Source organism: Neophocaena asiaeorientalis, unplaced genomic scaffold (genome assembly GCF_003031525.2).
Source record: "Neophocaena asiaeorientalis asiaeorientalis breed wild unplaced genomic scaffold, Neophocaena_asiaeorientalis_V1.1 scaffold133, whole genome shotgun sequence".
In the NCBI taxonomy this organism is placed as follows: domain Eukaryota; kingdom Metazoa; phylum Chordata; class Mammalia; order Artiodactyla; family Phocoenidae; genus Neophocaena; species Neophocaena asiaeorientalis.
The window spans coordinates 4,996,742-5,004,950 of record NW_020174429.1 but is presented as its reverse complement, the minus strand read 5'-3'; the positions used below and the strand labels follow the sequence as shown (position 1 = coordinate 5,004,950).

The window sequence follows — 8,209 nt, the reverse complement described above, 5'->3', positions numbered from 1 at the left end:
TTTTTTTTTTTTTTTTTTTTTTTTTTTTTTTTTTTAGATTGCCTTTTTTAATGCTCTGAATTAGTACATAGCCTTTGCCTTTCCCTCTGGGGCCTCTACTTCCTTCCTTATCTGTCCGAGAAAGAAAAAAATTAGATCATAATCATCTCAAGGATAAATGCAAAACACTGTTCAAATTGTTTTCTCCAAAGGAAGAGGGAAGGAGAGTAGAGATCCACATAGTAGGCCTGCACATAAATATCTGTATAATAAATAAATAAATCCTACCACTAATCCAACTAGTATTTCCATAGCCGGGTATAATTGCAGTCGTAATCAAATAATTTTATCACTAACAGCCTGAGTTTACCACTTTTCTTCTTCTAATACCTATATGTGTTCCACAGAATCTTCTAAACATCATTTTGGATAGAACTTTTGCATACTGTCATGACAGTGGTGATCTCAGGTGAGGAAGGTAATTATGATAACTAATCAACACAGTGATGGGAAGAAATAGCTAATATATGAATTTTAAAATTTTAATTCTGCCTTACTTTATGCACTTGCATCCTACATTTGGGATCACACCCCCACATGGAAAAACTCTAACTTCAATATGATCCATTTGGCAATTACCTGTGAAGGATAATCGATATAAACTTACCTAAGGCACAGCTTTTATGACTATGATCATTAAATGCATATGGGTGAGGGGGTCGGGTGTCACTGCTAATAAAGGCCAATTATAGGTAAACATGAAATTTAAGGACTGCTACTTAGGCAGAAGCAGTAAATTCAGAAGAACTCCATTCAAACAGTTACACATTGTAATAAAAGAGTAAATATTATATTAATTAATATATTTTAGGATAACTATTTTCCATTCATGGCTAAGAACATAAGCCTAAAACCCAACGTGGGTGATCCACCAGCGAGTTTATAAAGGAGGTGATTGAACACCTTAATGGTAGGTGAATGTGCCACTTACTCTCCAAACAAATGGATGGGTTAATTTTCTGCTTGGCCAACTATCCATGCTGGGAAAGAAGCAGCAAATGATACATATGTTTCACAAAAAATTATAAAACTAAAGCATATGTAAAAAATAAAGCCATATCAATTTTTAATTATCACGTTTCCTTCCTTCCTTTCCTTTCCTTACTAGACATATCTGAGAGTTGATGGTGTGTGTCAACATTTACATGCTTGTTGTAGTAAGGTGAATTTATAGAGAATACCTAAGAGTTGATTTAGAAAACAAACACAGTTTTCTCATAGTTAATAATAATATATATATATTATTAAAATTTGGTCAGATAATTTAATATGATAGGATCTAAAGTGGTACCTTATACTTCAAAATTACTAAATAAAAAGATGATGATATTGAAGAAAAAATAAGACAAGCAAACACTAAATTTACAAGGATAGTAGAACTACATATAATCAATTGTATAAATGAAGAAATGGGTTTTGATTAATTGCTATTGTAAGAGGGAGGTTTTTTTTTTTTTTTTTAACACTCCTGGAAATTGAAGATTGTCCATATTAACAATATGTAAGAAATGTTAGTAATATACTTCTCCATTGTAGCTCCTGTCTCTGTAAAACTGATCAAGATCAACAGGTTAATGCATAGAACAACCACCCTTTTTATAGTTGTATTAGTCTGTGGTATACATTACAAAATACCACAGACTGTGTGGCTTAGACAACAGAAAGTTATTTTTTCTTAGTTCTGGAGGCTGGAAGTCTAAGATCAAGGTGCCAGCAAGGTTGGCTGCTGGTGAGACCTGTTTCTGTAGCTTACAGATGATGGCTTTTCTCTGTGTCCTCTCATGGTCTCTTCTGTGTGTGTGCGCCGAGAGAGTGATCTGACATTGCTTCCTCTTCTTTTTATGTTTAAAAATTTTTTCCAGCATGTGATCGGCCCACCTGGCAGGAAACCCTTATGCTCATCCACAGGGGTGGTGTTGGGGTCATGGCGGGGGGCAGATTCAGGCCTTAGGCAGTGAATGCATGACAGCCTGACTCCCTCCACCGTCTCATACTTGGTCACTGTCACAGTCACTGAAGGCTGTCCTATTTGGAAAGGGACCAGTATGGATCCCGTAAAACCTGTAACCCTTGCAACTTTTCCACTGCCCACATTACCAATTACCAGTGCACAGGCAGCCTGTAATCACTTCAAACCCAGGGCTGCTGTGACTGGAGACCAGGGTCAGAAGACTACAGCTGTGGCCGGACACGCTCTCATTCTTTTATAAAGCCTCACAGAAATCAGCAATGAACCAGGCACAGAGGGCACTCAATACACACCAGGTGCCCGGAAGCATCTAAAAGGCGGCGGGAGGGAGGCAGTGTAGGAAAGCTCCAGAGTTTGGAAGGGACAGGGTGGTCTACTGCCATACCACCCTGAACACACCCCATCTCCTCTTCCTCTTCTTATAAAGACATCATTTCTATTGGATAAGGGCCCCACCCTTACGACCTCATTTACCTTAATTACCTACTGAAAGGTCCTCTCTCCAAATACAGTCACAGTGGGGATTAAAACTTCAACATAGAAATTTGGGGGAAACAATTCAGCACATAACAGTGGGGTAGGAAAAAAAACAAGAGTTTCGATGGAGAGCTTATGAAATATTTTGATAGAAAGTCAGATAATTTATGTACAATGCACATTCAATTGTATTTCATCTATTTAAAACTCAGATGAGCCTGAGAACAAACCAAGAGTTTGAGTGGCCAAGACAAAAAAGACACAGCATCGGTTTTTAAGTTTCTCACAATCTAGCTGGGAAAAAGAATGACTAGCAGGCCATAGAGGCACAGAGGAAAGTAAAAAATATAAAATGCTTCATGAATTTGGATATCATCCTTGTGCCACAAACCTAATTTTTTGTCTATGTTTCTAGATATTTCTAAATCTAAATTTAGATTTAAATTTAGCGATTTCTAAATTTCTAAAAAAAACTATCTCTGTGTATTGTTAGGACATCATTATATGATTCCTCCACAATTTGTGAGAATTATGCAGGGACCAGTTGTTGCTATGGACATTTTATAGATGAGGAAAACTGGTTATGAAGAGAATACATGGGATGTTTCAATATTTATGGCATTTTGTTTTAGTTTGTTTTTGCTTAATCTTTGCAACTACGTTCTAGGCTTCTCATGAGGGCTGGAAGAACATCTTACATTTCTTTATTTCCCGGAGCACCCAAACCTGTGTCTTGCTATATTCTGGAACCCTTCTCTCCCAATTCTCATACCCAAGTAGTCATCAAATCCTATGATGAAGTAATTATCATTCTTTACAAAAGAAGGGACTGAGGATAAGAGAGTTAGATAACTAAACAAGATGAAAAGTTGGTAAGCCACAACTCAAAAATCTTTCCATATCTTTCCATTACCCTTAAGATAAAAATCTAACCACATTAGCAACATAGTCAGGATCTATACCACTTTTCCACTCCACCATCAGATTCCCTCTGTACCCATAATCACTCGCCTTTCTCCATCCCTTGCTTATCTCTAAACCTTTGCCCACTTCCTTCCCCCTGCCAGAAGGCTCTCCTTCCACCTCTCCTCCCAATGTCCTAGCCCCAACTCCCATTCTTTCATCTTTGTTGAAATCTTTATTCAGGGTCCCACACCTCCCTCTCTCCCAGCTGTTCTTTGACTTTTTTAGTAATTGCCTACTTCTTGTCTGTTTACCTAACTAGTCTTTGAGGCCTGGATCTGTGTCATATGTCTCTCTATGCCCGAAGAGTACTTGAAAGAGTATACAGGAGGCCCCAACAGTTGGGTGCTACTTTACTACTAATACTGTGGCTCAGTTGTCTACCTGGGACTAGAAACTGTAATTGGTTGGCTTGTTATATATACACCCAGCCAGCTCTTTTATTGTCCAATAGCATTTTCAGAAGAAAGTGAGCTACTATGGTGGAATTTTCTAACTCATGACATTACAGAATTATATTTTTTAAACAGGGGTCTTTAACTTCCCCCATGTATCTTAATCTGCTCTCAACTCACGTTTAAGATGGTTTTTCTAAAACTTTCTGAATAGCTTTGGCTATGATCTAATTATTTGCAAAATCAATACATTATTTAATGGTTGAGATAACCATAAGCATTCGAGAGAATATGGGACTAGATTTTGAAATTTTCTTAGAAATAGAGAATATGTGTATATATATGTGTATATTATGTGTATGCATGTGCATATACATATGTATATATACATGTATATATATTATATATTTTGAAATATAATTTAATATTCTGAATCCACCACCTTTAGGCTTAAAGAACGTATCTGTGTAAGGCGAATATGCTCAGGTCAGTAGAGAAAGCTCTTCTGAACACATTCCTAAAGGGTGACACATGGATCCCAGCCACCTTAAGGAGGAGTTTCAGGAAGGGGTAATACCTGTCTCAAAGGACTTCTTTTCAAAGGTGTTTACTTGGGAGAAGCATAAACTCAAACACCAGATAAAGTAACACGTGCCACTTGTTGGGTGGAAGATATGAACTCTTAGGTTTCGCTTCAAGTTTTCAATTATGTGTAAAAGACCGACCCAGTAGAATTATTTGTGTCCTACAAAGCCAGTTTGTGACACTTCTAGCCAACCTAAGGCAAATAACTGAGAAAACCTACACACAAAGGCCAACTTTTAACAGCGTATTGCCTGTATCGCTACAGACTGCTTTAAAAGGAATTCTAGAATCTTTTCTGGAAAATTCAAAAATACTTTCATTTTCTCATTGATGTTAGACCTAATGGCTTTTACTGAAGAGTGAACTTTCCACCCATCTCCTTCTGAGTGCGTATGGACAAGGGTGCACAGGCTTTGTCCAAGGTCAAGCACTTTATTGGTTAAAGATCAAATAGCTTTTTAACATATGCATTTCTGCATTGCTTTGGACAATGAATCGAGACCTAAGGCAGTGGTAAATCTCCTCAATGCTTATTAAGTGTTGTCTTGATGTGTGCAGGGAGGTGTGCATGAGGGTAACGGGTAGATGGAGAAAAGGATGTATTTATGTTCAGAAACGGTGATTATAGCTCTTGAGCCAGAAATCTGGACATTTTGAAAATAAGAATTGACAGAATACCATTCTTTAGATCCTTGTTAAAAACTAGAGTTTAAAAAAATAATCATGGCTTTAGTGATTTAAACAAAATATAAGCTCGCAATGGTATTCAAAGAGCCTCCCTCTGGATCCTCATCTCCACATTTCTCCTGTCACCATTGGTTTAGGCTCTATCTTTTACGAAAGCAGAGACTATCAACTCTTCACAGCTTCACAGATCCCATGTTTACATGCAGTATGGAAAAAAACCTTACTCAAAAGTCATGAAGGTACCTGACTATGAATTTATAACTATATTGCAAGGGCAGAAAGCCAGACTTCAAACCTTTGTGTAGCCTTTCTGGAACCCAGTGCAATGCATGTACTCAAAAGAGGTCTACCAATACTGTATTGATGGTTATTCTTATAGGTCAGAAACATTACATAAATGGTTATTATTAACCATACATTAATTTAATTTATTTCAGACAAGGTTGTCCTTAATCTCATCTAATATAGATTTCTTCAATAGGTTTACATATTATGGAACTTTCAATTTTCATTTTAGAATGTATATGCTTTAAATGATATTTAACGGACATTAACTCTGAAACTCTTGAGGAAGACCACAGAATTTCTCTTTATCTTGTTGCATATAAAATTATATCCTACTTAAATAGTCTGTTAGTTCATGCCAGTTCGCACTCAAAGGCAATCTAAGTGCAAAAAAGAACCATGAGTTAAAAGGCAAAACAAGAGTTTGATAAAATCCATGATTAAAGCACAAGCTTGGATTTCTTGTGGAATTTTTTCTTATGAAGAATTTAAATTACACTTAAATTCTTAAAAATGACGAAAACCAAATTTAAGTAACACTGATAATGAAGGTATTTTTTCCTTAAAAAAAGTAATAAATTCTATTTTCCATATGAACTCAGTCCTGCAGGATGAACTTAAGCTTATATCAGGATAGTCAAAGACTATATCAAAGATTTTGCTATATCAACACTTACTTTAAAACCTGGGAAGAATAGTTAAAACAGTGTTACAACCACATCCTAAATTAAACCGTGCCTTCTGCAATAGTTATAAGTCATATTAAGTCTGTGGGAAATCCTTAAAATGTATACGCAGTTACCAAGAAGATTCAAGAAAGAAAGGAAGGAAGGAAGGGGGAAAACCAAGATACAATCGCAGCTCTATCTATATTTAAAATTTAATAATGCCTCTAATTTACATATTCAACATCTGTAACTAGATTTTTAGAAATAGAATGGTGCATTTAGAATAAAAATGGAAGTCTAAAGGCAAAAAATCCAGCAGCCATAAAGAGAAAGATGTGTTACCCTATATGAAACTTAAAACCAAGCCAAACCAAACCCAAAACAACAAAATACACACAGAGCATATAGAGCATTATTACTGTTCTCCTATATAAAGAGTTCTTGCAAATAAACCAGATAAAGATGACTATTTCAATAAATTTATGACGATCAAAAAAGATTGATAGTAAGTCACAAAATATAAAATGCAAATATCCAGTAAAACTATAAAAATAATCTGAATTTTATAGGGATGTAAATTAGAACAAAGAGACTCAATTTTATAAAATTGTTAGATAGGCAAATAATAGAAAAATGCACCCTTGTGAGGGGCAAACTCTTGCACTGCTGGTGAGAGTATAAACTTTTCTTTGATAATTTTCCTCAGGATATAAGCAAATAAATGACAAAAATATATAAGGATAAATTAGTGTTCACTTTTTTAAAAAATAAAAATTTGAAACAAGACAATGCTCAACAATCAAGGCCTGGAGAACATACATACGTGGACTGGAGAACATACATACGTGCCCAGTAACAAACAGAGGAAGATGCCACGAATGTCAAAATATGTGCGTATATGTATGTCTATACACATATTTCTTGGCTAGTTTATCCTCAGAAATCAGTATTTATATACATTTGACTTAGATATCAATGAAGCATTACATGTCTCAATATGTGCATTATTTTGGTATACAATTAGACCTCAGGCGTTTGCAGTTAGAGGTTTAGCTCTGATCACCACAAATTCTAGCTCATTCCATAACCACATCTGCCTTACAATCAATCAGTAATACACGTTACAAGGTTATTGCTATGGTAGCTGTTCTGTTACTGTACTTTGATGTTACAAATGTGGAAGCTCTTTGTTTCACAAAAAAACTTCCATATAAAATGAGTAAATTAAATTGTTGCCATTTTAAAGTTAGCTGATATTTTAGTTAGAATAATGCTACCTCTAAAACCAAATAATTAGAGTCCTTTGCCTATTCTTAGTTTAATATTTACAGTTTGATCAAAGAACAAACAACTCCATTGCCTCACTCATCGTATATGTTATTACCCTGTGTGCAGATGAAAGCATTTTCTGAATACACTTTAAAGCAAAATGGATAGCATAATAACATTATGATATAGGTTAGCAGGTATAATCAGTATACCACACCTTTTCATTCTTACTGAATAACTTCTTAAGAAGCCTATGATTTTACCTGGATTCTTTAAGTGGTAAAAAGATTTATTCCAGAGGAAAATATTCAAAGACTGATAAACAAGTTTTTGGTGTTGTTACAGGAAAAATCAATTGATTTTTCAAATGTTAAGGCACTTTCTCTAAACTACATGATTCAAATGAAACTGGCTAAAAGAAACCTGGTGGATAATAAAACATTTTGTTTGACTGAGGAGCTACCGCATATAAGAATTATTTATTTGCAGTGATAACACAGTGACCCTACCTAACTCAATTTAATGAACTTACATTTATTTAAATTAGATTCTTGCTAGGCAGGTTTTCTTTAGATGTATTTGATTTTAATGGTTCACTTTCAACATAACATCTACAGCATTTCCATATTAACTGAACAATTTTACCAACACATCTGAGTTTAATGTCAGAAACCCTGTCGTCTCAAATGACATTTAACTTTTCTACTCAAGTACCTATTTTTTAATACAATTTCTCTCATTCACTTCTTCACTTATTTCCCCCAGATATTTTGGAACCTCTCATTTGCTATTTACCCCTTTTTTTAGATAATAATTTTTGTTAAGTTTCAGTTATGTAATGGGAATAATTAGACTAAGAGTGATCTATCTGG

The 8,209-nt window shown here is 35.1% G+C and overlaps 1 protein-coding gene across 1 annotated transcript in view; it reads right to left on the bottom strand.

Annotated features, from left to right (window-relative positions):
- The window catches only part of DCC (DCC netrin 1 receptor), a 782,001-nt gene that overhangs the window by 606,815 nt on the left and 166,977 nt on the right, over positions 1-8,209 (bottom strand). The gene's annotated exons all lie outside the window — the stretch shown is intronic.